The sequence below is a fragment of the Anastrepha obliqua genome, chromosome 3, assembly GCF_027943255.1.
Source record: "Anastrepha obliqua isolate idAnaObli1 chromosome 3, idAnaObli1_1.0, whole genome shotgun sequence".
NCBI lineage: Eukaryota > Metazoa > Arthropoda > Insecta > Diptera > Tephritidae > Anastrepha > Anastrepha obliqua.
Genome location: NC_072894.1, coordinates 88,806,632 through 88,815,218, shown reverse-complemented (window position 1 = coordinate 88,815,218; position 8,587 = coordinate 88,806,632). Strand labels below are relative to the sequence as shown.

General features: G+C 38.5%; 2 pseudogenes; both read right to left on the bottom strand.

Moving 5' to 3' along the window:
• Positions 1-5,056: 5,056 nt before the first annotated feature.
• LOC129243324 (U2 spliceosomal RNA) lies at positions 5,057-5,242 on the bottom strand (annotated as a pseudogene).
• Positions 5,243-5,488: 246 nt separating this feature from the next.
• LOC129243208 (U2 spliceosomal RNA) lies at positions 5,489-5,672 on the bottom strand (annotated as a pseudogene).
• Between the last annotated feature and the right edge of the window lie 2,915 nt (positions 5,673-8,587).

Here is an 8,587-nt window from a genome sequence, read left to right as displayed (position 1 = left end):
ATATATATATATATATAGCAAAAGTGTTTCAAAAGAATATATATATATATATATACATATAAGGATATACATATATACTCTTCTTGGGTATTTGGTCGAGCTCCGCCTGTTGGCCTGTTGTCCCACAAATGGAGCGACCTACAGTTTTTAGGCGACTCCGACAGGCAGATCTTTTTTGGGCAGGTTTTTCATGACAGAAATACACTCGGAGGTTTGCCATTGCCGCGAGATCGACCGCTGTTCGAAAAAACTTTTTCTAGCATTTTAGTGCTCATACACGGATATTCGAACCTACGTAATTCCGAATGGTAGTTACGCAACAACCTATTCGGCTACCGCGGCCGCCTATTCGAGGTGTTGATATCTTAAATTAGCGAAGACGGCGTTTTTGAATTCAAAAGTGGCTCACAATCACTCGGCAGATGCTTTACTTTTGGCGTTTATCCGCATCGAGGCAATATTAATTTACGTCCTCCTGTTAAGAGGTGTAGGTGTGCTATTTTTATGTGACTTATTATCATGCTCCGTTTTTAGTGAGTTTATATCTTATCATGAATGTTCAACCACATGGGGTTCACACATTTGACTCCACTTCGTCAATAATCCTTTTGATTTTGTTGTGAATATCCTTCCCAGGGATTGTTAGATGGCAGGGCGCGTGCAAGCTCATTGTCATTTATTCCTTGGTAAGCGTGGAACCACATTGGAATAATTTTTCGGGTAGGCTTGACACAAATATTATATATGTTAGCGAGTAAACTGTTGCTCCTGTAAATGTTTTGGATTGATAGAATGTCAGTGGCATTAATAAATTTTCCTTTGTGGGCCTGAGCGTGTTTCATCGCTCCTAATAATGGAACTATTTTAGCTGAAAACACTGAGTGGTAAGGTGAAAGTATGCTTGGTGCTATTCCAGCCTCATTGGAGTTGATGACCTGATGTCGCGTTGAAGAATGGCATTTGTTATGCACAATCGTAAAAGGAAAAACGTATATAAACTGCCGGGGTTCCCCCCCTTTATTCTTATTATGAACCTTTCTTTATTACGTGCCTATCTTAACTACTTAAATTTAGGTAAATTAAAATTATTTTAAAGTCTCTTAAAACTTATTTGCATTTTCAGAAATGAATAATATCGAACTATTATATTTTAAATAATTGTTTTATTTGTCACAGTAAGAGTGTATTAGTTGCACACATTTACATTTTGCCTTAACAATATTCATGTATGCGATATAGCATATTTATATATGTACTTATACATAGATACCGGCTGAGCTCAGGATAAGTAATTGTTAAATTTTTTTAAATAACTTTAATATAATTTATTGGTATACGCATTCCATTTAGTTTGCATTTCTTTACTATAAATTTTGTGAAACCTTTAAAATTGCAAACCGTTTCAAAAGACAGCAGGTTTCTACCTCACAGTGTTTCATGTGTCACATTCAACCAAATCGTAATGTATGCAGCAGCCGTCGAAAAGTATAAGAAGGGCAAGGTTACAGCAATCAAGCAACCACCGATCAAACATTGAATCCACCCACTCAGGCGAAACGCTCACTCAAATTGAAATTGAAAGCGATAAAGAGAGAACTCCCTTTTTGGAAGTATTTCTTTCTCTCCCTTGTGTTCGTATAGTTTATCAAATAATTTATGGTTATTGCACCTTATATTTTTATTTTGATGCTGCTTTTTCCGTTGCTGTTGCGTTATTTACGCGAATTTGGTTTTTTTTATCAGTTTTACGATGTGAATATCATTACCTGTGGGTCGTATGAATGACGAGACAACATTTGTTGAGGTAGATCGTGGAATTCTTGCCATTGAGCCTTTTTCAACTGACGGTACAATTCTCTTGCTTTCGTTTTGTTACTTTATGGGAGTATATTTATTTGTTTTATTGTCATTGACTGCTTAGTCGCCTACTGACTGACTGACTGACGATTTAAGAAACGCGTGAGACTTTTTTCTTTCAGAATTGTCTGAAATCCAGCTCTTCTTATTGACAAGCTGAGGCTCATCTGCATGCACAACGTACGTGTTTCGTCATAAATGTAATTGAATTGATGGCTTTCGATGCTTTTCGGCAACAATACAAAGTTTTTTAATTCTAATTTACATGTTGTTGTAACTGCAATGTTAACGAAGGTATTTATGTTCACATACGAGTAATAAGATTTTGAATTTTTCAAACAAATGTGGTATATGTGGGAGTAGAAAGTTGGTGGTATATTTTACGTAGTCTTATAATATGATATATTTATTTATTTATTCAGTCAATTGGACAACAAACTTTTGCTGACTATAAAGCAAAAGTATTTAAAACCAATTAAAATAGTTATATAGTAGGCTACGTAAATTCTTCGCCTTCGAAGGACTCCCCTTTAACTGCAACGCACTTGTGCCAGTATTTGTACCAGCTTTATAAACATTTCGGGAATTCAATTGTCGGTATAGCCATCAGAGACGTCTTCAATTTTTCCATTAATTGCTCTCCACTACTTCCATATCAGGTGAACTCGATTGCTGTTGGATGGTATTCGCTTCGTTCTTGGTCAAAAAGTCACAGATAATGATGGCACTGTGCGTTATCATGGTGCAAAATCTTCGAGTTGTTTTCCCACAAAACCCTTTTTTGGCGAATCGTTTCCCGTAAACATCTCATAACATCCAAATAATAGTCCTTTTTAACTGTCTGTCCTTCTGGTAAAAATGTGTAGTACAATACCGCTGTAATAAATAAGAACTGTGAGCATCGCTTTCTTTTTTGATTGAAAACGACGTGGTTATTTTGGTCTTGGTTCATTTCGAGCTCTCCACTTACTCGCCTGATGTCCGGATTGCATCCTGTACTCGTAAGCCCGCCTCTCGCATCCAGTAATGATGCGTTTTTGGAATGGTGGGTCGGATTAAGCCTTGGAAACCATGTCTTTGGCGATATTAACGTGGCGTCTGTTTTGCAGCAACACTGCGCAAACCCCATCATTAACCACAATGCCCTGAACGGATCCATAAGTAATGTTCAATCGTTGATTCGTGGTTATTAATTAATTTTTCTTTCTTTTTGATGTTTTCATTAGTTTTCGATGTCAACGGACCGCCTGCACATTCGTCGTCCTCGATGGTCTCACGATCCGAAGCGTTCATACCATCGTAAACGGCTGTTGTTATGTATCATTATCGAAACAGTTTCCCAACATTTCTAAGGTTTTCACGCCATTGCATCTGCATCGCATTTTTAACACAAAATTTAATACAAACTTGTTGTTGCAAATTCAAAGCCATTTTTAAAACTGAAACACGTGCAAAGATAGATTTACAAAAGAGCAATGGTTATACAATTTTGGTAGAAATGTTAATCACAGATGTATAACGCAATGGGAGCTTTTTGATCACAGTGGTATATGCCATGTTACGCGTTAGGCACAAGATAGGCAGATCTGTTACTCAGTGTATTTAACTTGAGAAGTGCATAACGTAATTGGAATGAAGCAAAAGGTTCACTAAAATTCAAGGAACGGAAAGCGAATTTGATAATTTATTCATTTTTTTTTTATTCGTTCTAAACAAATAACATACGAGTTGTAATTATGTTCTCGAAATACAAGAGGTTTCATACTGGAGTAACTCAAATTTAAGCTGTACGGATGAGAAAAGCGCGCCCTAGTTTTGGAGCATTTCAACAAAGGAATGTCGAATTGTAAAGTATCCGAACTTGTACATTCACGTTCATCAACAATTCAGTACATTATTCAATGCTTTATAGGTGAAAATCGTGTGGTAAATAAAAGACGACAGGCCCCAAACTGTCCGAAAAATACTGAGCGAAGCATATTTAAATGGTAGAATAGCCCGTAATAAACATTTCGAAAGTCCAAAGAATAGAATTAAGAGATTGCAGTTTCCGCGTGACCATCTAAGAAAGACCCCGGCATTTTGGAGGACCGCACTTTTTGCAGACGAAGTATAAATGAAACTTACTTTAAAACACGGCGGTGGAAATGAACCTTGGGCTTTATCAAAGAAGAAGCAATGAGCAAGAAAATTTGATTCAAAGCGCTAGAAAATTATAAATTGAACATGAATTTCGCTTTTATCAAGATAACGAATCTAAGTACAAATCACAAATAATACAAACATGATTCATACCATATACTCGTACAAATGTCCCCACATTACTGAAAGTCCTCCACAATCACCGGACTCGAATGTTATCGAAAATTGGTGTTCGGTTTAGAAGACAGATATAAGGAAATATGGCATCCTTAACATATATGATCTTAAAAAAGTGATACTTGAAGAGTGGAACCAAATTAGTCCAGGATACACAAACAAACTGGTTGACTTCATGCCACGTACAATTCAAGCTGTAATTGATAATAAAGGATACCCAACAAAGTACTGAATATCTTAAAATTTTTAAAATAAAAAATAAATAGTTGGTCTTTTTAACTGTATCATTTAAGGGGCAGCCCCTCCAGCACTTTAAAATTTTTTATTCCAAGAATATCTTTTCAATGTTTTAGGCTTAATAGAAAGTCCCTATAAAGCCAGTGAAGTGATGAGCGTCGAACGGAATATGAATAAGAACGAAAACTTTAATCGCGTTTTTCTTGAAATACGTTTGTTTTCGCGCGGTCAAATATAACTTAAAAAGTAATCGAGATATCATTTTAAAATTTTTCAGGGATATTCTTTAACATATTGGGCTTTGCACGTACTTCAAATTTTATATTAATTATGCCTAAAAATATTGTTTTGACCAATTTGTTTATAAAAAAATACCAGTCTAACGGTTAGACTTGATAGAAGTGAAACCTTCCGTAAAACAAACTGAGAGAGAATAAGACGAAAGCAGAATTAGGAGCGGGATAATTATAGGTTCATTATAATATTGCTATAAAGTTCATATTTTATTTTCTTCATTTTATCATTATTCATCCTCAATGTTTTCAATTTCAACAAATGATACGAGTGGCTTATGATAGATAGAAATAAAAATTTATGTCTCTTCCCACCAAAGCTAAGTGTATTAGTATATTTCTTCTTGTATTTATTCAAGGCTGAAATCCCGGCGGTACTGCAATACCGGGCCAACCCGTGGCAGAGGTGGAGAGCAAGCCCCTAAAACACTCCGCCCATTTCCAAAAATTAGTTTAACATTTGTTGTCCTCCGATGGAGGATCTATCAGATGTTAAGCTGATAGGAACAGATACCACACTACTTACTTCAATAGATTTTCTAATAAACCTTTTGAGAATTACACGCTCACAAAAATTAATGTACGAAATATTTATACCGATTCACTTAAACTGACTTTCAGTATCTAAACCAAAAAACTGTTTTCAATAAATAATCAGAAATGTCCTACAATGCAAATTTCAAAAAAAAAAAAAAAAATCCATTTTCGTCTACATGTATTCATATAAAAATTTATGGCTCTTCCCACCAAAGCTAAATGTATTAGTATATTTTTTCTTGTATTTATTCAAAGCCGAAATCCCGGCGGTACTGCAATACCGGGTCAACCCGTGGCAGAGAAGGAGCAAGCCCCTAAAACACTCCGCCCATTTCCAAAAATCAGTTTAACATTTGTTGTCCTCCGATGGAGGATCTATCAGATGTTAAGCTGATAACCACACTACCTAGTCAATACATTTTAAATAATAAACCTAATAAATACAACAACATATAATATAACGCTTCGTAACTAAATAACTTTTAGGCCAGCGGCGACAGCATGGCGCGGTAGCCGAGCGACTAGCAATGTGAGCTTCCGATCCAAAATCCTTGGTTCGAATCACAAGAAAAAAAAATAAAAGTCATTTTTATTTAGTTCGTCGCTACTTTTATATCAACATATAATATAACGCTTCGCAGCCAAGTTGGTCGCTTTTTTCGTTTCACTTTTCCTCAAATCACTCCCAACGATTCTAAAGAAGTTTTCACTTCAAAAAGTGTGATTTTGTTATTTTTCACTTCAAATTTTTTTTTTTTTTTGTAAACAGGGAAGTGCAAAGCCAAATAACTTATTTAGTGAACAAATTTTGTCTGGTTGATTTCAGTTGACTACAAGAGGCTGTACATTCGGTATGCGTTTGTTTCTTTTGCGTTACTATGAGGTTAGGTTAGGTTAGCCTGGTTGGCAATAAGCCACGCATAGACCTTTTGGTCCCTAGCGATACCAGATGGAGACCGACCTCTATGAATACCTAAAGTAGACATCATGTAGGATGTCAGCGCTTTTGGCGAATCGAAGTAGGGCTGTTAGCTCCGCTTTTGAGACGTCTTCCAGACCCTCAAACAGTGGGGCTCTCAGGCATCTTAGTCGCGTTTTTGATAATGCCGGACAAACGCACAGAAGGTGTTCTAAAGTCTCCTCAACATCCTCTCTGCATTTTCTGCATTTGTCCGTGTTAGCAATCCCTATCTTGTACGCATGTGCAGCCAATAGATTGTGACCTGTTAGCATACCTATGATAGTTCTGCATTCCTTTCGCGAGAGCGTAAGTACGAATTGAGTGAGTTTTTTGTCGTTAGTTCTACACATGAGTTTTGCTGTTTTGCATGTGGTCAGGTTAGTCCACCTAGCTTTCACTTGCCTTTTCATGTGGTCATCCATTTCATTGTATATTGTGTTTAGCGGTCTCGGTATGTCGTTCTCTTGTTCAAATGGTAGTCTCACAGCACTTTTTGCTATCTCATCTACTATTTCGTTCCCTATAATGCCTTTGTGACCAGGTACCCAGTAGATATGCAGCCTACTGTTTCCGGCTAGCCTTTTTATGGCCTCCCTGCTCCGTCGAACATTTTTGGACTTAATACAATATGAGCTTATTGCTCTTATTGCTGCTTGACTATCCACGTATATATTAATTGTTGAGTTCTTTCTTGTTCCAGTGTAGGCTAGCTCCGCGGCCTTCCCCACAGCAAAAACTTCCGCTTGGAAAATACTGCTGTGGTCTGGCAGCTTGATAGACTGCCTTATTCCTAGTTTTGAGCAGTAGATACCCGCTCCCACTCCGTCTGGAGTTTTCGAGCCGTCTGTATAGATGTGAAAGGTTCTATGGCCAGGCTTCATGCCTTTGTGCCATCCCTCCTCTTCAATTGTAGTGCGGAACCTTCTCTCCCAATTAAAGTACGGAGTCATGTAGTCTGTGCCACCTGAGCTCCACTTTCCTATTGAGCTGTGACCGAAGGTTCTGCAGATGAATACCCCCGCAGCCCTTAGCCTCCTCGCGGATTTCGCTGTCAGGTTTTCTGCCATGAGGTCAATAGGTGGCATGCTGAGTATCATTTCCAGCGCCGCCGTTGGAGTGGTCTTCATCGCTCCTGTTATGCACAGAGCAGCGAGTCGTTGAATCCTTTCCAGCGGCATTAAGTATGCCAGTTTTTTTGTCGCAGTCCACCATACTAAGGTTCCGTACAGCAATATCGGTCTGACTACTGCTGTGTAGCACCAATGCATCAGGGAGGGTGATAGACCCCAAGTAACGCCCAGCATTCTTTTACGTGCGTACAACGCATTACTGGCCTTTTTCACCCTCTCCTCAACGTTGTGCTTCCACAGCAATTTGTTGTCCAATATTACTCCGAGGTACCTTGCATAATCTTTGAGAAGTAGTTCGTTGTTGCCTAGCTTCGGGAGGTTCCACGCCGGAACTTTGTACTTCCTGGTAAAAAGTACCATGTCCGTTTTTCCCGCGTTTATCCCTAGCTCTGCGCGAGATGCCCATTGCTGTATCGTTTTGAGAGTGCTGTTCATCACATTACTGATGGTGTCCAGGTACTTTCCCGTAACTACTATAGCTATGTCATCGGCATATGCCACTAGTTTAGGTGCCCCTCTGTCAAGTTTCTTGAGAATTTCATTTGCTACTAGTAGCCATAATAGCGGCGATAGTACCCCACCTTGCGGAGTACCTCTGCATGCATATTTGGTGACGCTCGCATCGTTCCACTCCGCTCTTATCTTTCTGCTAGCTAATAGCTGCCTTATCCATAGATAAACCGCGGGTTGCACATTAAGTGACTCTATGCTATTTAAAATAGCATCTTTTGTCACGTTGTTAAAGGCCCCTGATATATCTAGAAATACTCCTAGAGCATACTCCTTATATTCTAACGCCTTTTCTATGTTTAGTACAAGTGAGTGAAGTGCAGTTTCAGTGGATCTGCCTTTAGTGTAAGCATGCTGCGCCTTGGATAATTCGTCCGGCGCAATTGTGTCTCTAATGTATGTATCTAGAATCTTATCTAACGTTTGCAGGAGAAATGAAGTCAAACTAATGGGCCTGTATTCTTTTGAGTATAGAGGGTTGCTTTTTCCCGCTTTTGGAATAAACACAACCCTCGCTTCTCTCCACGATACAGGAACGTAGCTGAACCTCAGGCATCCCCTGAATATCGTTCTTAACCATGGTACCACAAGGTGGCTTACCTTTTGGAGCATGGCTGGGAAGATTCCATCCAGTCCTGGCGATTTATATGGGTCGAAACTTTGTATAGCCCATTCTATTTTGTTGGTTGTAATTACGTTCGTCGGGATTTCGTGCACAATACCTCCTCTAGGTTCGAGATCTG